Raw genomic sequence first — 23,789 nt, forward strand, 5'->3', positions numbered from 1 at the left:
TTATTGAAAACTTGTGAAAAAAAAACCTGTTCTTTAAAGCAACTGTTAAAATAATCTTGCAAGTGTCCCCAAGTTTAACATGAAGAACAAACTATATTTAATGCCAAGTATAAATACTGAGAAACTTCCACATTTGAAACTGGAGGCTGAAGTATGTAAAGTGCTTACTTAGATGATATGAATAGGATACTGGCAAACAAAAGCAGCAGTGTGCTCCTCGAATGCTGTGCTTAAAGGAGTTTCCTTGGCAACAGAAATGCAGTTCCAAAAGTAGACAGAACTTTCCTCAGAAAACATACTATTAATAACAACCTTCCGGAACAACTTGGAACAATTTGACTACTTGGCAATAATAATGCCAAGTGTTCTGCAAATTAATCTAACACATAACAGTTGTATGTTTCTCTTGCCTGTAATTCTCCTGAACTGGAGGGCTGAGTTTTCTTCAGGCAGAGGATATGAATGTGTGAAGCAGTTCCAAATGCTGCAATAGAAAGAGGGCTCAAATAGCAGCAGCCTAGAAGGATCAATTTATGTGCTTCATATCATTTTAACTTGTAAAACAGATTAGTTTAATTGGATTACTTTGTTCCATTTAAAATGAGTCCTGCGTACCTACTGAAGCTGCATTGTGGTTCAGTCTTTATTTCAAGCAGATTTTCTGTATAAAGAAAACTTATTAAAAGATTAACAGCCTGAAGAGTGATATATTTGGACAATATGCTTAGGGGATTGGTTATAAATGAGAAAGCGTGAAGATTTTTTGCTCCTACAACGCATATTGTGCAGGGTCCAGACGGCCTGGTCTCTAGTAATGTGTCAGTGGTGCGCAGGGCTGCTGCAGCAGTCGGTGAAAAAAGATGGTGACAGGTATGGAGAAGAAGCTCTCAGCACACTGCAGGATTAAGCCCTTGTAGGTAGTAACTACAAATCTACTATGCGTGCAGTATTTCTAGGTATGTCATCATTTCTGTATGAGCCGAGAGAATAAACTAATTTTGGATTTGCCTTGCTACTAAGAATCATTAGAATTCCACTAAAGGCTATAAGTTTACTAGACAGGCAAAGTCTACTTTGCCTGCCTAGCTACTGCCTTGACTTTTCTTGAATTCGTGGATCTAAAGGTTAAAAGTAATCAATATCTCATTGTGCAACCTGATAATAAGTAATAACCATGATGTTAAAATCTAAGTGATTGCAGACAGCACTTAGGTGTGTTGACCCATTTGGGAAGGTGGTTTTGATGTTTTCTTTTTCATTTGTATGTTTGTTTTTGTTTGTTTTTGTTTTTTGTTTTTAATTGCAATCAGAATAGTTATTATAGTTAGCTAACAATTTTTTTAGGCTAGCTTGCAAAAATTGCCACCTTTTCAAAATACATTTTTAATGCTATTAGCAAATCATGTCTCAAACTAAACCCCAAAGTGAAAGCTTTTCTCTGATGAAACTCATGTAATTCTTAAAAAAAAAAAAAAAAAAAAATTATTCCATTATTCAATAGTAATAGTAAATTGTAAATTACAGCATGCACTTGTGTCTTTGTAAGTGGAGTGATATTTGCATTAATGTCATCTATTTTTTGCCTTTGACTCTGTAGTATGTTTTTAACAGTCACACAGAGTAAAATAACTTTACTGAATTTTGCAGCAAACTTTAACTTCAAAACACGAATGAATTCCTTGCTATCTCTGGCAAATTCTATATTTTAAAAAGCAGCAAATGAAATTATTGTTGGGAAAAAATCTTCTTTAAAATAGATTAATTTTAAGTTTTAATATCTTGCATAAGTACAACAGGAAAACATTAATTACCATGCCAACAGAATTACAAATTAAGTTTAAAGCATGAGTAAAGAAGGAACAAGAAAAATATTCTTACATGTTCTTGGTTGCTTCCCTAATACATTTCAAATTTAAACATGCAACTTCTAGAGAAAACTCCCTGTCTTTCCAAAAAAAGTGTCTTCATGTGTTTCCCAAGAATAAGTGAGTTTCTCCTATTTCTTCCCAGCATGACACTGAAGATGAACTTCACATTGTACCAAAGCAGTACTCACTGAAATTGTAGCAAAAGCCAGCACAGCTTTTGGGAGATTAAAGCAGTGTGTCTAGAATGAAAGAGGCATTGGACTTCAAACAAAAGTAAATGTGTACCACATAACTGTCATCACCATTCCATACTACAGCTGCAAAATGTGGACAATTTACAGTCATCACGTCAAGCATCTTAGTCAACTCCACATGCTCTGTCTTTGTGCCCTTGCTGGTATAAAATGGTAGGATAAGGTCGCAAGCACTGAGACCTTAAAGCATTATGAAAGGTTCAGTTCTGAAGCAACACTCTGTCAAACTCCATTATGGTGGTTTGAGTGTCTGTGTCCAGCAGTATATTTTTTCAAACCATTTTCTGTTCATCAAGCATTTTAGTTCATTTTAGTGAGGAAATGGCAACTTAATTCACCGTGAAAGGATGATGAAATTACCACATTCGTTATTTTCTGTGTTCCAGGACTACATAGCATTCAAGGTAGAAAATGCTGAAGATTGATCTCAGATATATTTAGTCATCGAGCTAGGATTTTCTAATAAAAGATGTCGTGCTTGTGTTGTTACACTTGCAGTCAGACACTTGGTATAACAGTACTGGTGCTGCAGTGTTTTTCTTTGCTCTAAGCAGAATAAAGAATCTATATGATGTCCCAAAACATGGGCATGTTCTGATTTATGTTCTTAGCATGATCTCTCAAAAATTTATCCTTTTGTATAATGAACTTTAGATTAGGAGTATTTTCTTGTTTCCTGATAGACTAGATCATGTACAGACCACGTGTAAGTCCTAGAGCTGCCCACTGAGGCTAATATTTAATATATTATCATAGGTTTTAGGATTCTGGAGACATATTTTCAAAGTTGCGTGTTGAACTTGGCTTGTTTGGGTTTAATAAAGTCAGTAGGAATTAGCTGACTAAAAGAATCTTATGCAGTCATTTTGGAATTTGCACTCATAATTGAGTCATGAAATCTCAAATACAATGATGTCAGATAAAGAGATCAGTCATCTATAAAGAAGGTTGAAGAAGCCAGGACTGATTTATCTTTATTACACTGTATCTAACTCTCTCTGCTGCTTTAGTCAACATTTCACTGCTGTTGTTCTGGGTTCCAAAATCATGTACTACCAATTAAGCGTATACTGGAATGTAACATAAAAGTGGCTTGATTGAGTCAAAGAGCAGTGAATCTTAGAGAATTCCCCAGACATTTTCCTTTCTTGGGGGTATCCAGCAATGCTGACCTGATGTGAAAGTAATGTTTCCTACCTCAAGTGGTTTCTCAGACCAAACTTTACATGGTAGAGAGCTGCCTTTTGTGTGACGTGTGCAGTCTCTGCCTTTTACTAGTCTTCTTTGATGCCCCATAGTATTCATGTTGGAAGGCACAGTAAATAATATGTTAAAGTAAGACAAAATTCTTAATGGTATATGTGGATAAGTTAATATTTTTTAGCAACTTGGTAGATTGAACTTTTTTACTGGGATACAGATAAAAAATTCACTAGTGCTTTGGATGGCAGTGAAAATATGTGGGGCAATAGTGTTACCCTATTTCTCACGTTGACTTGACAAGTTTAATTAAGTTTCCCATTTTTTTCACATCGTTCCGCAGGATAAAATATATTTGTATTTTCTGAAGTCATAGGAATTATGTTTTATCCATGATATTTTTCTTCATAATTGTAATACAGGAAATATTTTTTTATTTCCTCATTTCTCCTTGTGAGTATACCTCATAAGTAACTGATATTGTAGCGTTTATTTCAAAAAACAAAACAGAACAAAAACAAATGACCATACAAAACCTTGTCACCAGGTTTTCTAGGTGAAACCCAAATTCACTAAGTGTCAATTAACTTGAAGTTGTGGTACCTTCAATTTATATCTATCAAAATCATAAAATATATGTTACAGTGAACTATATCAGCTTACTATCTTCAGAAATTTTGCTTTTATTTTTTACATAAATATAAGGTATATATTCTCTTTATGTATTTTATACAAAATACTTTTATTTGTAATGTTTTTAAACTTCTTTACAAGTTTACATTTACGTGATTGTTTTGCAATGTTTTTATATATTTTAATATATTTTACTAAAAGTATCTACAATATTTTGTGCTAATTTCTCTTTCTATCAAGGTAAAATAGGCAATCATTATACATAATTTTATTCATAGTTGTTGCAGCTGTAGTTGTATTTGTCCATTGGGTCTTGGGGTTGATTCCACCCAACTCCCATGGCCAATGGGAAATACCTGTAGCCTTTTGTGGATACTGACATTTTAGCATTGCAGAAAACACAGAAAACAGTTGCTATAAGATTGCAGCAATCATGAACTATAAATATTAAAATTTGTCTGAATGGAGAGATGCTTTTGGGGGAAGACAACAGTTGCTCCCTTCAGTCATCATTGTTGCAGAATGATGGGTACTGTTAAGATGTGCAGAACATACTCCATTTGTGTCACAGAGCAGATGAGCAGCATGTCAGAGACAGCAGAGAAAGCTATGGGCAGCTTATAGCCTGAACAGTGATCCAGTGGGAGAAGAGTCATCTGTGAAGACTAATTTAGATTTCTAGAATAGATCAGTCTTTAGGAAATGGAGGTTCTTCCAAGGGGTAATTCAGTGTAGAAGCTTGAGCTAAGCACTAAGATAGTTTCAGGAAAAACCTTTTCTCTCTTATCTCTCTCCACTGATTGTATAAAGAGGTTATGAAGATCAGCCTCACTCAACATTACCTCTCACTGACTTTCTCTGTTATCATGAAAAGAGGGTTTTTTAGTACCATTGTGTCGTGTCTGTGCAATGTTCCAGTTTGAAACCCTGCTGTGATACATGCAGAATTTGACAGACATTACACTGGAGTTTGATCATCTCTGCTGTACCAATTGATTTTGCTTAGAAATGGGAGATGATGGATAAAGGATTTCTGTTAGAGATTTTCAGGTGGTAACGTTATAAAGATGAACATTTCACTTTTTGAATGAACTATTTAGACAGACATACATGGTTTTTGCTGGCTATCATCAAGGAAGACTATGTGTCTGCTAGGGGAGAGGAAGAACAATAATTCCTGGGACCTCTTAGATTCTTACAGTGTGTGGAGAGATCAAATAACTACCATCAGATATGAGAAGTAGTTAGTCCCATGAACTTTTAGGAATTTCATGCGTATTGTTTTGTTTTGATTTTTAAACAAGTGTATCTAATTTAAAGTTAGGATTCATTCTTCTCCAGCAAGTCAGTAGTCAAATCATACTGCGAGTATGGAAGACTTTTGCCTTTCTCTCCTTTCTCTCCTTCCTCTCCTTCCCCCAAAAAATTAACAGAAAAGCTTTTTTTCTTAAAAACAGAAAAATATGTGGTAGTTGCTTATTGCTTTGGCTTAGATGAAAGAAAAAATTTAGAACTTCTACCTGATTTAATCTGAAATTTTAATGTTTTGAGTGTCATTTTTTTGTTTGCTGTCTAGTGGAATGTGTAAGGTGTTAATGCCAGACTGCCAGAATCTGTAATGAGTAATAGTTAAAAGAAATAATAGATGAGGGGGAGAGAGGATAAAAGCACTAAAGAAAATTGCCCCACTTCCACCTTTGCTTCTGTGTGCTGGGCCTTTCTGCCCACTCCTCCTTATAACATTAATGGCTACATAGTTTCTGTGTAGTTAGTTTCCAGGATAAGCAGAGAATGAAATTCACAGGGTACCTACTGAAATTAGAAAGACTTTGAAGGTACATACTTTATTCAGTTTTATTAAATATACAGAATGATGGTTTTGTAAATACAGTCAAACAACAGTTCCTCATTAATCCACATGTTCCCACTGCAGATTAGTAACTCATTTAATGTGATCAGAGGATTAGACACAAGGCAGCAGGTGTCATTGCACATGAAAACTGGCCCCTTATGCCCACCAAGTCTTAAGAGTCTTAAGTACTAAATAAGGAGCCAGTTACAGTCTAGTCCTTTTCTCTTACTTCCCTAAAATAGCATACTAGATCTAAGACAACAATCACCTTAGACAGAAAAGTACTCTCTGTGAATACCAAGATAAAACACACCTAAATCACAGCTTGCCGTGACTCTGGGCACCCAGAAAAGTGGTACTCCAGACAAAAAGCTCTGCTTTGGGGAAACAGAAAAAGTGGCTTAGGATTGATTAGAATGACACAAATATGTTTAAGTAAACATAAAACTGTAGAAAGGTTTTCTTAACCAATAGCAGAAACAGAAAATGGAATATGGTATGGTGCTGAGATCTAGAGCGCCCATGTGTAACTGGAAACATAAAACATTTCTTAATTGGAGGGGGGAAGATTTAAAAGTAAAGCAAGTTTAATATATGCTTCCAAATAGTGAGCCAAATACCCAGAGAAGTGCCAAAAGACAAACAGAAGAACATACACATAGATTTAAGTCAAAAGAACCTGTGAAGCAGGTTTGGATCAGCTGAAAAGACACATGTTTTAGTGCGACATATGCAGTGTAGCAAGCAACATATGAAGTATAAAGAAAGAATGTTCTTAAAAAAAGAACATGTAAGCAGATTAAATATTGCAGATACCTTTGAAGTTAAATATATTGTGGCTGAAACCATTAAGAATTTAAGGTTTTAATGAAGATATCTGTAATGTAACTTAAGCTGATCTGAAGATTCTTAGTGTTCTGGCAATGCCGAAGGCTGCCAGACATTCAATTGCTATATTTGCAACGATGCTATTAGATCAATGACTAATTTGATACCAGCTGGATTGTGGAGCCAGCTGCAGTGCAACACTGATAAGGATCAAAATTAGACTGGAGAGATGAACCAAGCACTGCAGATGTGCAATTAAATCATGATGAGGCCAGTTGATAAACGTAGTCAGTCAATAAAGAAACCCTGAAATGAGAGGACATCATCACTTAAAGTTTACAGTAATTGTTTTATAAGAATTCTGCACACCAGTAGCCACATGTCTGTACAAACTCTGGTTTCAATTGCAAAACAGTATGCAAAAGAAACAGGATAGTTGCTGTGTTTCCTCTCTAGCATTCTAGATGAACACAACATGTTTGAAGAAGAATAGAACCTAGATGTTAAGCTGAAATTAGCACAAAACACCGCAGAACACTCAAATTCATAAGAACTGAATTCTGTTAGTTCAGTGAAACTTCTGAAAAAGGCTAAGTGGCAAAGTAGAGATCATGTAGCTACAGAAATGAAGGCGGAGTAGATAAATAACAAGACATTTAGTGGTCAGACAGCACTGGAGTAACTTGATCCCCAAATGACTGAGCAATATGCTGAAATCCTGAGACATATTACTTTTTTTTTTTTTCTTTCTCCCGAGGCAAAGCTGTTCACATGATGTCACAAACAAACTTATTGATCTGAATGAACAACATTGCCACTGTTTTGTTTTGCTACATATTTTGCCAGATATCTGCAGGCTTTTATAATCTTCGGTCTCAGCCAACTCAGAGAGGAATTCTAGTAGACTAGGTGCTGAAGAAATTTCTGTTGCTTTAGTCACTAGCTGGTGGCAATAAAGGGAAAAGTTGGAAAAATCTCAGTCACCTGTGAGTGACCCCTATTCATTTTTAGAGGAATTTGCTGGTAGCCCTGAGAAACCAGAAGCCCCTCAGGAAACAGGCAGAATACTTGACAGGACTACTCAACCTTTCACAAAGATGAGTAACCATTTTTGCCACAGTCAATACAAAATAATTCAGGTAAAGGACAAAGAGCAAATAAAAGGGGAAAAATATCTAACCCCCTAAACTGGAAATATGATATCATCTTTTAAATAATGCAAGTATTTCAAGAGACTAAGCTATGATATTCTTCTTTAGAGAAGTGAGATATCCCTTTTACAGATCTACAAAGATTTACAAAAATCTCCAAGTGATCTAGAGCTCTCTTAGTAGGTCCTCTATTGCTGTACCTCACACCACAGCAGAAATAGTGAATGAATGTAGGGATAAGTGAAAATGAAAGTAGTGCTCCTTCCAACATAGATCCTCGAATGCAAATAAGGTTTCAGTGACAACCAGAAGCTAGATTACTGCAGTGAAAACTATCTTATGTGACCCAATTCTTATTTTATTGCTGTCTTAACCTAGGTGTGGGAGAAGCTATAGATAATAAATGCTATAGATAATAAAAAAAAGGAGAACTATAGATAATAAAATTCTCTTTTCTTCATTTGTCTTTAGACCTTAAAATGGTAGGTTCAGTGAGTACCTTCTACACCTGAGACTCACTTTATATACTTTGATAGTACTGCAAGGAATAGGGGCTCCTGGATCACAGTTAGGAGATGGATTATTGAAGAAAATATTGTGCCTCAGCTGATCAGTGGTATCTTACTTCTGCAAACCAAAGGTTTCTAGCTCTGAAATTAGTGAAACTATGAATTTCTATCTCACCCAGTAGCAACAGCACAACTTGCTCCCTTCATGTGCACAAGGCACTCTAATTGAGACAATGTACTATGCATTAAGTAATGGGCGGTGTCTACCTTTAAGACGCAACCTGCTGCCTCCAGCTGCACATGGACCCACACTCCCTTTTTTTTCTCCATATCAAAAGGTGGGTGTATTTCTACTAATTAATGAACAGCACTGAGTCCTCCATAAAAACTCATCAACTTGGTACGTTACTTGGTACAGATGCAAAGCAAAGAGGATACAGTTTGTCTAAGGACAAATATCTGCATTTAGTTCAACTCTATGTAAGATACATATCTATAGACATGTATTTTGTCTAACACCACAAATACTGAATAAGTGAGCTTAGCTATTCCTGGCACATTTCAAAGTTGTGGAATTAAAATGTTAAACAATAAAATATGTATTTCATGGCAAATGTTTCTGTTTGGCTCACATTAATTAAAATACAACTCTTCCTGTTCAAAGAAAGATTAAAAGGAAGATAGAATATTGCTAGTCAACAGCAACAGGCAGCAACAAACAGAATTAGGTTAACTAGATGTGCAGAGCTTTTTGCATCTTCTTTAAAAACAGTGTGTCCCATAATCTGTTTCTTGACCGGATGGCAAGGTATTCTCCCTTGGAGGACTAGCCATTTGCAAAGACAGTGCTCTGCATGGCCATCATACATCAGCAGCTAGGAAATTCTGACCTTAGTGCTGAGGCATGCTCAAATGGCAGCTAAAATGTTCTGGTTCATCTCAGCATGTTTAAGCAGTGAGGAAGTATGTTTTCTGCACTTTATCCAGGTGAATTCATGCTAGAAAATGAATCTTCTACATGCTTCATTCCCTTCAAACTAGTCTCTAGATTATTATATTATTATCATAACTTGCATATTGTATAAGGCTATTATGCTCATAGGTGCCTTTTTATGTTCAGAAGAACATTTCTTCACTGTATGGATAACCCAACATGTAGAGGTACAACAATGGCACATCTGATGTTTTAGACATTTGGTGTGATTAAAATCAGCATGGACTGTTTGGATCATGCATGCAATTCATTTATAAATTTGATGTGGAGAAAGGGCTTTCAAGAAATGGCTTCAATATTGATATTTATGGTTCTTTAAGGCTAAAAATAGCCCAGAAAATGTATGCTGCTTTACTTTCTAATGCATTCTAAATTATTCTCTCCTGAAGAATATGCTTCATTTACAAGTTCTTCAGAGGTTGCTCTACCTTTTCTTTTAATTCTTTGTGTAGCTATATAGTCTAGCTTGATGACTTAATCTATCAGGTCCAGAATTTGCTATCCTAGTACTATAGATTTTAATATCAGCAAATTCTAATGAAGTAAATCTCCAAACCATGTAGTCTCCCATTTTCTGATCCTTAGTTGTCAGATCATTCAACAGCTGAGGATCTTTCCCAAGTCTTGACCCTAACTTATCTGTTCAGGTGTCTCACCTACTTGTCAGTAGCCAGCAGTTGCTTTACATTTCATATCAATATTTTTAGGTCTGAACGTACAGTATCAACAGTAGTTTGCACTGATGCCTGTTGTCATTGTTTTGTATGGACAATAAGATATTTTGATCCAGATCTGTGTGCACAGTCATCTCAGTTCCTGTGTCCTTTAAAGCAATGGGCTGGCCAACATGTATTTGTGTACCCTATGATTAAGCTTCCCAGAGAAACTCCTGAGAACACTTGTAAGTCTCATCTAGGGAATTGACAGATACAGTGGGATAGGCTGCTGTGGAACCTTATTCTATGAAGTGATATGGGTAAAGCCTAGGAACTTCGCTGCTGTGGATCTTTAGCACACGAATCATTTGCCAACCAACCTTGGTATCTTGTCTCATGCAATGACCACTCCCTGAAAATTTAAGATAAAGAAAAAAAATCTCGTTTGTATATCCCTATTTTATTTCCAGTAGATTTAAATGGATGGGGTTTATGCACTTACTTCATGTCTATTTTTCCTTTGAGTGGTCTTCTAATTTTGTTTTAAATGGATAATTAGCTTCTTTGACCGCCAGGTGGCCTGCTACACTGTGTTGTTCACTGTATGCCTGGACTCTTGTCTTGGGAAGGGCATACAATAATATTTATTAAAAATTCTGTAGTTAGATAATGTTATTCTGTGACTGTAGGTGTGAAATTTGTAATTTTACCTTGGTCTTTTTTTTATTTTTTCTGGAATGAAAATGTATTGTAATGTAAATGTATTCATATTAGTGGGACTTTATCAGAACTATTTAAGGTTGCAAAATTAACAGATATGTAGAATGTCCTTAAAGATTTTTATATGGTGCAAATATTCAAACCTTTTCTGAAGTACTTAATGGCCTTACCAACAGACAGTTAACTGCTTCCTCTAACATTACTGCCACATTTTATTGAAGAGGCAAGGAATTAAATTGATGCAATGGCAATTCTTCAAACATCAGAACCAAATGCCAATCACCAATGAGCTGGAAAAATTACCTTTAATAGGGTTAATGTAGTGCTAGTGTAGACTCTTAATGGACAAAAGCTCTATAGCCTGTTCTGAAATACGTATTTGTTACTTTATTTAAATTTAAGTTCTGTAGCAACGTATTATTTGTGAACATAGTTAATGTAGTTGGTCACCTGACATAGCTGTTATAGATAGAGATTTGAAAAAGTAACCTAGTAGTATTAGGGATATGGAGTATTCAACGAGGTAGACTTTTTCATTTTTGCCAATTATTATAAAATAATTGTTAGCATGAGAAGCACAAGACTGAGTAAAACTACTTTATTTCTGTCACTGAAGTTGCAACTCATTATTTTTCTGTCACCATAGAAGTCACAGTCCATTATTTTTTCTGATATTCTCAATAGAACATATTTCTTACAAATATCTGAAAATTATAGCATATGCAATGTTTTTTCCTCCTCAGCTTGTTCTCATTCTTTTTCTTTAATTTTTCTACCATCGTTTGGTATTTTTAAATTCCCTACAATTGCAGCATAGTATAACAAAGATCTATCAACTGGGCAGACAGCAGTTAAAACTGAAGACATTCAGACACATTAGTGTGAGCACATAGCTTGCCTTAATGGGCACAGACCTTTTCAATTTGTATTTGAACTGCCATACAGCTATCGTGACATGCCTGGTTACCAGAATAAGTTAACTACAAAAGCAAGACCAGAATTTCTTGAGAAAATGCCAGAAAAGGTTCATAAGGCTACTCTACCCTGTGTTTATCTGTGAATCAGCCCAAGTGGTTTTTTTTTTTCTTTTTTTTTCTTTTTTTTTCTTTTTTTCCCAGAGAATATTTTGGCAGAATGCCATTAGAAATGAGAAGAAGCTTTCAGCTTTCATCATGCCAAAAAATAGCAAAGTTTACATTTAGCAACAGTATAAAGCCTTGAAAATAGACACCTGAATTCATGGAAATAGAAACAGAGGAAAAACATTTTTGTTTTTTTTTCTTACAAGTTGTACAGAAGGCAAAATGAGTTCAGTGTAAGTACACTCATGTATTCTGCTAAAGGTAACTATTAGTTCCTAAATATCTAGTAGAAACAAAGATTTTTTGAGTTTAGATCTGGTGTATTTTCTGCAATGATTAAAATGTATCATAAGTACAATAGTACTTTTTTTTTTTCTTTTTTTTTTTTTCAGTCTAGTGTGAAGTAAAAACTGTTAAGTAGTTTTGAGCTCAGCTGCACAAAAGAAGGTGATGGGCAGAATGAAAGACGTGCTCCCCCATCAGAGATTTCTGGTACTGGACACATGATCTGTCTGTACCTCAGTTTCTCATTTTAAATTGCAAATAATATTTCTCCACTTCACTGAACTGTTGCAAGCCTGTAAAGAATTGGAGCAGAGGAATGGCAAGCTTGAGTCTGTATGTGAAAGGCTGCTGATGGATGTTCTGGAAGGGGCCAAGTATCTCTTTTAGGCACAGAAGCTGTTTGAGATAGAGACTGGCTTTTAGCATGTCCTGGACTGTATAATTTCCAGGATTTCTGGATAGAGCTGCAGTTCATAGTAACAATTAAAGGAATCTCCCTCCCTCCAATCACAGAACAGCAGAACGTACACTTTTGCTCCTGGTGGTTCCTGTTTATGTTTCACAGACCTCTCAGTAGGTATGGGGGTTTCAAAGAGCAAGCCAGATACCATATGCAGGTAGAAAAAAGAAGCATTGCTTTGATTTTTTTCTCCTTGCTATTACATGTGTGATAGTTCTCCCAGTGTTATTGCTTAGGTTATGTCTACTTTAAATTTAATTAGAATATTAAAATGTTATTACATTCTGAAAGTCCATTTTTAGGAATGGATTCAGAGTCTTAAAGTACTAATTTATTTAATTTACTGAGGGTCTGGGGCTTATCATATGTGTTAATTTTTTAGAAACAGTGTTCATACCAGTATAGTCTCTTAAATATTATTCAGCAAAGATAGTGGTGCTGGAGAGTGTTCTAAGATTGAATTACATCTTGGAAGAGGTTTTCTCACCTTCAGAGTTGTCTGGCTCTTACTGAAAAAACTGTTTGGGCACAGCATTGTGCTGTCTAGATCAGTACTCAAAGAAGGGAGAAAGCATCTGTGCTGGATACACATAGGTCCATGAGGTTGTTACCAGCTGTTCTAAAGAATGTATGTTGTTAGTTCTTACTTTTCAGCCATCTCCATACACTTGATTTGTTTAAGAGATTTCCTACCAATGGGGGAAAAAGTGATTGCTGCCATAGCATTAACTATCAAAGCTGTTAATACTATATAAAAAAAGAAATATTTTCTTCCATGTTATAATAATTCAGTGACATTTGTGAGGTGTACAACTTCTTGCCAACTTTTCTAATTTAAAACATTATCTGTTTGAGGAAAACATATGTTAGAAATTTTTAATTCAGTGATAGGAAAGGCACTAATGAAATATGCATGTATGAATTTTGTATCACATAAGTTTCCTCTTTCTTGAAATGTGATTAAAAGCCAAACATCTGGATTATGTTTAAAAAGCTTGAAACTCCAGTTTTCGAAGAGATCCAATCTATTTTGACACTGTACGCTTATCCTTAACATTTTCAGCATGCTGTTAACATTACTTGCTATTGTAGAAAAATAAGTTCAGGTTTAAACAAAGTTGGACTTTTCCAAATGCTAAAAATATTTTCTGAAATAGCTGTTTCTGCAGCATTCACGCAGGCATGGTTTAAGCTGTGTCAGCATTTCCATTATAAATTTGCTCTTGAAAACAGTTTATGTTGATCATAAAAATAGTTTTTCAACTTGAAAGAATTTTTTTTATTTTATCACAGAATAATATTAAAAATGGGAGATTGACTTCTCAATTTTAAAAATTCAGGGTAACATGGGATTTGTCTACTGTTAACACAGATAGTGGCACAGCAATGATAACTTTCTCCTTTTGTTTTAATAACTCTAATTTGTACTAGAGAAGTGAGTAGCTATTAGTTTTCATGTCTCCTGAAGTGTTCAGAATGTCTGTCTGGAGATGATAAAATGGGACTAACTATACAACTTTATTTTTAGCATGTTTTAATAATTGTTTTGATGCAGTACATTGCAATGGCATTGCTGTAAGAGAAACTAGAGCGATAGCCAATGTTTTAGGTAGTCAGTGTTGATGTTTTAGCACTCCTAGTGGACCTGCTGACTGTGCTGACTTTGACATAACTCAAGGGAAATTATAAGGAACAAATCAAATAGCAAATTATAAAAACTATTAGCTTTCACTTTACTTAATATAGTACAGAATATGAATATAAAATAAGAATGTCATTTTTCATTATAACTTTGGGGCAAATTAAGAAATCTGCTGTCAACACCAGGCTGCGCCTTTCCAAGCAGCACCTTACTTGGGCTCTCAAACAGGTGTAAATTCTGTTGTGTAGAAAAAAGTTCAAATATGATAAAGATCATGTTGTTATGCTACATACTACAGGTGTCATGAACTCAGATCTGCATATTCTGAGGTTAGAGTCCAAGTTAACTACACAGAGTCTGTCCATCCTTGGCATGAGTTCACTCACCGGCCTGCACAAATTGCAGTTATTGCCAAAGGCAAGGGATGATTTTCTTTTCTTACAGTTGACAAGGTCTAGTAACATGGGTTGCTAAAGAAAGTGTGCCTTAAATGGTGGGATGAGAGAGCCATCTGGATCCCAGAGCTCCTCTGTGGATTCTCCTGCTCTTTGGTAGAGACTTTTAGTTCTGCCTGTGTCGGTTTAGATTTCCATTTGGCTCTTTTTGCAGTTGACAGCTTCTTCTCCTGTGTAACAGTACAACAAATAGGTAAGAAGAAGGATCCAGAGATATTCTATCCTCAAACATATCCCAGAAGGTACTGCTAGAAGACAGGATAATTTATTTGTCGATTTTCAGTTGGACTTCACTCATGGGAGGTTATTACTGCCTGCCATTAGCATTCTGGCTGAGTAACGATGGAGTAAGGACTTCAGAAGAGCCAGCCTGAGAAAGATAAATGTGCAGGAACGTCCATTTCAAAATAAAACACAGCCTGTAACATGCAGCCTGACAATGGGCTGTGCATTTGGAATTAATTCCTCTGTAGAGGAGTTCCAACTTTATGTTTCATGCATATTGCACAAGTAGGCGCAGGTTAGCAGAGAGAAGGATAAGATGTGAATTTCAGGTTATTAATTAGTTTCTTTGATTATCTTCAAAAAATCTTCATAATCTTATATTGTTGTGTATTGTTTTGTCAAAATGTAAAAGTAAAAATGTAACCATATGACATTTGATACATTCTGGGTTGGCATTTCAGAATATCAGGCCAGGGAGAGGTGTATCTCCATCTTTGTGTTTCCAGGTCATACAGTCTCCCTGTCATCTAATACATTTTCTGACCAGTAATGGGCTAACTACTGCCTTCTCCAGTGTTTTGGAATCCATTTAATCTACACTTTTCCTCAGTAAATAAAAATACTTGAGCAGTAATCCAAAGATACAGTAGTTATTAAGTCCTAAAGAGCACTATTTTTTAGTTTATTTTAAATCAGTTGTTCTTCATACACTAAACAAATGTAAATTATGCTAAATCCAAATTTGATATTTTAAGCATGTCTGTAAGTTGCATATATCTTAGTCTGTGCCAAAAGTTGCACCTTTGATGCTAGTTGTGAAAAATACCTTGTTGTATTAGTCAAAGCAACATGGGATAAATCTCCGAAATTTGTTATGATATCAGACAAAGATGCTAGTTAAAGGATAGCTTATTGGATCAGTAGATTGTTATGATATGAAATACACCTGAACTGCACTGAAACCTCTATTGTGGGACTATGTTCTGTTACCATCTGCCAGGGTTTGTCTTTTACTTGTAGATCTAGTGGAATCTCATGCAGCTGATATTTAATTGTCCTTGCAAATTCGATGTGTTATATTTTTTATGTTCTTAGTGATTTAATTATACTTAAAAACAGGTTAATAGTGTTGTAAATAACTGGTATTGCAAAGGATTGAATTTCAACACAAGTTGATGCTCAGTTAAAATCGCCACATATCTATTGAATTAGCCAGTTCTTGGCTGCTGTGCCAGGGTAAATGTCTTCCTACTTAACTGAGGATTGAGCAAGATGGGCAAAATGCGCAATAAAGCCAAATCAAGACTTAATATCCCCACTCAAATTTTTATTCTTTGTATCATGTAGTAAGCTTTCAGAGCAAGCTCAGGGATATGGGTTAAAGAAAAATAATCAGCATTTAAAGAAAATTCCCTTATATTTAGAGTAACAAAGCTGAAAAAGAAGCCCTTAAAACTTCTTACTGAATTACTGCCATCAGCCAGTAGATCCATGAGGCTTGTTCAGCTAAAAGCCACAACAGACTTTGTAATGCAATGATGTAATCTTGGCTTTGTGTCATTTATATTCAACCTAAAAAAAAACAATTTTCCTGAATAGACAGCCTGACAACAATATTGTTCAGTGTTGGTTTTTATTTGGATTGTTTCCAAATGATTCATATGCCTCCACAGTAACACCATGCCAGCTTAAGTTTTTACTCTGAATTCCAAAGTTTCCTCCTTTTCTTGTATTTTATTTTGCTTTTAGAGCCCCAGTTATGTTTGCGAAACTAACCAGCTTGGCCACGAAATTAGGATGTATCTTGCAGAGTGCATTCATTTTACTTTTTGCATATTTTTCCTGAGGTCATGTCAAGGTTAGTTTGAATTCCATCCTACATTAAGACTTCTTTCACAGCTATTTAGCTCTGCAGCCTACTCCCCGCTGGGGTCTGCCCCTTGGGCACGTCAAAGCTTCAGACCTGACAAATCACACACAGATGAAGCTGTACAGTTTTTTAAACAGTTTCATCACTAACGTGCTTTTATTTTTTTTTTTCCTTTACATAATACCTTTTTTTTTTTTCTTTTTCTTTTCTTTTTCTTTTTCTTTTTTTTCTGGAGTTTATTCTCTGAATTGCAATATCCAAAAGACTGATTTCTGTATGGAAAATACACTGGCGCAGCCGAGCTGTGACAGGGAAATGGCGTTGTGCACTGCATGCCACTCAGCCCTCCGCAAACTGAAAGCGCTGTGGCTCCTTAATTAGCAACAAGCTATAGCTCCTTGGCTAATAACTGTAAGCGCATTGTTAGCATCTATTTGCACAGAAGAGCCTAAAACTATAAAGGCTGATAAATATGCAAAAACAATCGTCCATATTGTGCACCCTTTTATGATACAGGGAAGCTGTGTGCTGCTGTTCACAAAAATGAACTTCTGTCATCCCAGGGATTACTTGGAGGAGTAATGTTCAGGAGTAATATCAGTGTCAGCACTGACTCTCTGCTTTAACAGCAATCCTTATGGGACTTAGGAAATTAGAAGTGGGTGTATGTGTATATATATATATATATAATTAGCTTCACAACTAGATGCAGGGTTTTCACCAGCTACGTTCATGCACAGCCTCCCCCCCCCCGCCCCAGTGCTCCCACTGCATGTGTATCTCAGTGCATAGAATGTTTTGAAGTGCCTAATGCAGTTTGCAGGTGAAAAGAAGTTTTCTAAAATTCTTAACAGCAAACTGTTATCTGTATTTTAGCATTTTGTGAAACTAATCGTGCAACAGCATTTCCCGTTTAATTGATGAAGTTAAAATGCTTGGCTGCTAATGAGTGTATTAGCAAACAATATACTCTTAACAAGCTTAAGCAGCTCAGGATTTTAAAAAGCAGATTACTGTCCTCCTCATTTTTATAAGACAAAATGCACTGCCTCCTACAAATTGCTTGATCAGCTGATGAAGTACTATAATTATAGTCGTATTGCAGTTTTGACAAAGCCACAATAACAGACTGTAGTTTAGTCCCCACTCCAGGCACACAACTCTTTGCATTACAAAACCCAGTTTTACTGGTCTAATTCTTACTGAGAACAAAAGGCACCTGGAGATGTTAACTATATACTAAAAGAAAACTTGGAATCTAGGAAATAATAATATCGAAGCATGACTTTTCTTCTTGCAGCTAGTTCATTGAGAATGGTATCTAATGAAGAGTTGTCTAAAGGATTGCTTGTTTGGAACTAATTAAAGACAGATATCCTAAATAGAAGAAGGATCATGGGAATTACATTAGTTGTCTGGAGACTTGTTATTCTTTTGGTACTCTGAGTAGATTGTGGAAGTTCTTAGGGATTCAAGAAATAAGGCGAGCTAATAAAAAGTTCTATTTTTCTGGTTATTGGCCAACTATTGTATTTTTGTTTGCAATAAGATTTGAGCCAACAGGCTAGAGGCTTGAATAAAACATTTAAACATTTGTGCATTAACACATTATGGTGAAAAGAGAGTCTTGTGCTTTCACTCAGTGCATTTCAGCCTTCAATTAATGTGAAAGCACTACAATGCCTATGCAACTTCTCTTGCCTTGTGGTGCACCATTTATCATTGCAGTTTTACATTGACCTTGACACCCACTTCATTAGAATAAAGATTGTCTACCATTTAGGTTACATTGTTCCTCTGCACAGAGACCCCATGCAAATTTCTGTTCAGATAGAAGAGCTGTGAGCCTGTCAGAGGTCATCTGCATTAAATGATTGCAGCTATTTTCCAACTGCTTCTTTTCATTCTACTCAATTCAGGCTAGGAGGATCAATCAAGCCCTCTGCCTGAAACAGTAGGACTGCTGGGAATATAACTGTTTTTGGTAGTAGTGGATATGCCCTAAACAGTATTAAATATTTAATATAAATTCATTAAAGGGCATACAAAGTCTTCAAAAAGATATTACACTTATAGTAAAATTTAAAATGTTGAGATCACCTTCCTTAAGAAAAAGGCAGAACAATGGGTACTGACTGCAAAATTTTTTAATGTAGGAAAGAAATAGTTCATGAAGTTACTTAATATTTCTTTCAATGTGTTTATTTCTCCAGCTGCCAGGAAAAGGAATGTGCTGCAGAAGTGTAATCCACATTTGTTACTTTCTGAAACAAAAATGTGAGGATTTAAGACAAAAGTGCTAAAATTCGTCTTGTTTTACAGGCGTGCACACATACACACACGCTCACTCATACAAATACATATTTTACCACTGTGCTTATTTGTAAGGGGGAAAAGCAAATGGAAATAAGTTAGCGCTCTCCTTCTTGAGTTTTCTGAGTGATATAATTGGAATTAAATTATTAATGGGAAATGCTTAAAAAAGATTGTTTTATGATCTTCTATTAAAGAATTTGCAATTCATTTTAGTATTTGTAGTTTGATTTATATTAAAGATAATGCAATCTATGTCCAATTAACGATACATAGCCAATGTAATATGATTTTCAGATCATGCAAATGGAATAAACTAGGAGACAAAAAACTGATTCTTAACCTCAGATGTAATTTGCTGTGTGAGTTCTGGCAATTTTAAATGACATTGCACTTTTTAATTTTTCCAAAGGCTCAGCAACAAATTTATCCCAATCAGGAAAGCCTATTATTAATTTACAAGGACAATTGTAGGAGTCTCTATAATTTCCCTGTGCAATTATTTACCATATATTGCTAATAGTGAAATACATGAAGTTTGCAAGAAAGAGCAACTGCTATTTATCTAGACAAAGCATTCAGCTGAGATCTTGATTGTTGTCCAGAGGTTCTAGTACTATTGACAACATAAGAAATATAACCAAGCTTCTGGACGGTTTCTAAAATGTTTCACACTGATAGTACCAAAAAGGTAGAAGCATTAAGAGCTATTGTGAAGGGAAGGCTGGCCTCTAGCAGATTCCTTCACTTTGCTTGTATACAGCTGAGCTTTGGACCCTGGACTTTGGAATAAAAAGACTCTTTGTTCTTCACTGAATGGCATTAGGCATGGGCTTCCTAAGGGGCCACCATGAAGCCTAGCATGAAGAGTGCAAACATTATCCAGAAAGCAAAGTGAGAATGTGTGTGAAGAGATGATGGACAAATATTGCTATATGTGCATGGCTGTATGTTTACGTATATTTATATTGGGTATTTGGTGAATTTACCTGCAAAGTATTTACTTTATGTATATACCATGTTTTGTGAATATGTGTCACCACTGAATGTGTGCATATATAACCTCTGACTGTGCATGTGTGTATTTGTGTCTGCCTCAACCAAATCATTCCAAAAGGCTAAGTTTTAAAATTTAAAGATGTAATCTAGGTAAAAATTAAACTGGAAGTCACTGAGTTGTGATCTCAGTTGTCTGTGGTGCAGTACCATTTGATTGAAGGCACTTTTTTAGTATGTGAATGATGGAATGCAGAACATCTACAAATAGCACACCCTTATTCCAATAATGAAGAAAGTTCACTGGCTTAATTCTTCTGTACTTCGTAGCCATAGCTCCACTGTGTGTTCAGTATGTCTAGTCTCTTTTCACTATAACCAACAGAAGCACCATACAAAAGTCTTACAATGGATGTCTTAATCTCTCTGTGTGCTTTTAGAGCATTATTTTGAATTCCATCATGCAGGCTTTTTTTTTTCCTTTCCTCTTCTGAAGTTTTATTACAACAACAGAATTCCCAGGGAGCTTTAGGGGCAAGGTTTGCATAATATTGCCCTAAAGTTTTGCTTGAGAAGCGGAATCTGCACCCTCATCCTGATCATCTTTTTGTGATGTTTCTCTTTCTGAAAGATGTGGTGTGCAGTCTTACGGAGTTGTTAACTGTGTACAGATTTTTTTATTGCTTACCGGACAGTGCTCATCTACGAACCTTTCATGATGATTTCTTTCTCTGACCTCTCAGTGACTAGGCATCTTGTTCCTTAACACTGAAGGAGGCTGAAAAATGCTTGAGTTGCTCAATGTGTGCCTTCTATACCAGTTTCAAAATGGCTTATTCTTCTGGTTTCCATGGTGACAATTAACACTGTTACAAGGCATTGTTCCAGTCTCCATTTGGGCAGAATTTTCGGGTGTGATTTTTCAAACAAAAAATGTCTTATATAATTTTTTTAAAGAAAAGAAAAAAGGCATCATTTAATTAAAGTGTCAAAAAACATGTCTCAATCAAGCCTGCCTAGGTTTTGTAAAACATTTTTATCAAAGGAAATTTAACTTGCTTTGTTTTGGAATTCAACTTCTCATGGTTTAAATATTTTGCCAAACTTATTCATAAATAAGTGTTACTGCTTTTTGCTAAACTCTACTGTTTTTCTTTAGAGAAGTACTAATCATATTGAGAGAGGGGGAATGAAAAGCCCAAATGCTTTAACTTTGAATTTCTTTTGAGTGGCTTCAGGAGCACAAAGCCAGCCATGCATGCGTGCAGCTAATCATGCTGTAAATATTTTGCGGGTTTATTTCATTATATTTGTTCCCAACTTTTTAACATGAGAAGTGTCATGAGAAATTAAATATTAAAAACTACTGGAACTTTTACTTAATCTTATTTTTGCCTATTAAACAATGATTTATATGATAGCATCCATGGACTGTCACAATGGAGCAGCATTTGCTCACTTAAAGCTGAGGAAAGAATGAATCTAAAGATTAAATTATCTTCTCACTGCAGGATTAAGAAGTCCTACCAGACTAGGGTTGTGCTGCGCTGATAGAGCTGCTAGCTAATTTTTTCCATGCAACTGCTTAGAGTGTAGGTGTTTAATGGATTAAAAAATAGCATTAGCAATAGCATGTAGTGCTATCAGTTCTTAAACTATACCTCCTAACATTAGCTCTTCCCTTAACTTAAAATACGTACTGCATATTAAATATCCAGAAATGAAGCAATACTGACTCTCAGTCACATACCGATACCTAATAATGAACTGAATATTTTCATCTATTATAGTTATAGTATAATGCATTTTCTGTCAATCAGTGCTTGTCATGCTTGTTTATACAGTAGGTTACATGGTGACAAAGTCAGAGATTGTACATAAAATCTATCTGATTTATTTTTTAATGTAATAACCCTTTAATAACATCATCACTCTATTTGGATTATGCTTCACTGCATTATTTCATCTGACCCAAAATTAAATGAAACATTTTACATTTCTCTGTTAGCAAAACACTGTAGTTACAAAACATTCACTGTATTTTTTTTTCTTCATTGGTCCTATGCCATCCAGGACCACTACCAACTGCAGTCCACCCTGTAGCAGCCTGTAACAGGTGATAGGCATTAGCCAGCTATGCCTGCATCAGCCTCACACAGCTAGAGGACTCTCTCAGTCTATTAATTCACTTGACAAAAGAAAGGGAGTAGCATGAACTGGATTTCAGTGCCTAGCAAATTGGACTCTGGATTCCCCTTGATATTACATGTACTCATAGAAATAATTATGCAAATCCTTTTCAGTTATATCATTTTTAAATAGAAATCAGATTGCATGAAGAAGATCGTAATTGCCTCCAGTAACCATTCTAGCTGAAAAGGCAAAGATGTGGGACCAAGAAAAGTACTTGTTGAACATTTCAGTCCAACAGAATGATGTTGGCCAAACTGAACTGAGAATTCAGTTTGCCAGTGTGAAATCTGGTCGATGCCTAATATTTACAGGTCTGAAACTAGTCACAGTGCACTCTGTATCACAAGGCAAATTCTTTACAAACAATTCCTTGTTTTTTACTATGCATATTCATGTAATTTTGGATACACAGACACCTGATCAGTGTTCATTAATAATGAGAAATGGTTTAAATCACCTCATTTAAAACATTTGCTCTGTGATCCACAAACGACTAATATTTGCTGAAGTTTACATAATACAGATGATGTGCATGTGTTGTGCAAATGAAAGATTAAAATATGAAACTAACAATATGCAAACATATGCATGGAAATGCTGAGGACCTGTTAGCTGAAACAGTGATTTCACACCTTTATTATTTTCTTTAAGCTGTCTCCAATTGTATTTTTGCTTTGTTTTCCTACAGAATATCTCCCTACGTCTGGAAAAGGCACCCATGTTTTAAACATTCCTTATTCATATTTAATTTTTATACTTGGCTCAGTTACTAGCATTTGCAGTGTGAGCTGCTGTACCAGTTTTCATGGCTGAAAATAAAGCAAAGAAGCTTAATGTTTGGGATGTAATTTGCTAATAACTCTGCATAATTTATGAATGTCTCATAAACTCCTTTAAGAATACATTTTGAACTCTCCTTTACCACTAAAAGGTGTGATTTTGACTACTCCTATTTCTATGAGTAGTTTGTATGTAAGACAGAGAGTGAATTAGCTTACCTATAGGTATGGCATGTATATGAGTATATATCTATGTTTAAATTTTGGGTTTTTTTAAACCCAAAGTACCAGCTACTAATTGGTCAGTGTAGTAGCTGTCACACTGAACACTTAACTCAGGTTTTCAGAGAATAAAATTTTCTTAAAGAGATGTATTTCCCTGTGCATCTCGAGATTAGAATACATTTTAATAGAGTATATATCACATATTTAGACATGCAGCTAAAATATTCAGAAATCTGTATTAAGTTGATTTTGTAAAAAGTTTCTGGTTTTAGTCCTGTTTTCTCTGTTCTTTTTTATTTTTTAAAGAATAATTAACAGCGGAGGAAATAAAGCATTGTTGCAGGACTGTATTAACACTTTGGCCATTGTTGTTTGTGTGCCATTTCACTCTTGGTTGACACAAAAAAAATCAAGTTACTTGTATTCTGTTACAAGTGAGTTACGTCGAAGTGTTTTTCTAAGGTGAAGCCCTCACATTTTCATGTGCTGCTATGTTTGAAGCCCATATATAAGGCAAAATGGAGAGGGAGCAAAAATAAACTTCACAGAAAACATAAATCTGTAATTATTTCCATGGGCTTTTTTCAGTGGAGAGACTC

General features: G+C 35.4%; 1 protein-coding gene across 1 annotated transcript in view; it reads left to right on the forward strand.

Annotated features, from left to right (window-relative positions):
* The window catches only part of AKAP6 (A-kinase anchoring protein 6), a gene marked incomplete at both ends in the record, with an annotated part of 207,848 nt that overhangs the window by 139,934 nt on the left and 44,125 nt on the right, over positions 1–23,789 (forward strand). The gene's annotated exons all lie outside the window — the stretch shown is intronic.

This window comes from Tetrao urogallus (assembly GCF_951394365.1).
Source record: "Tetrao urogallus genome assembly, chromosome: 6".
NCBI classification, from domain to species: domain Eukaryota; kingdom Metazoa; phylum Chordata; class Aves; order Galliformes; family Phasianidae; genus Tetrao; species Tetrao urogallus.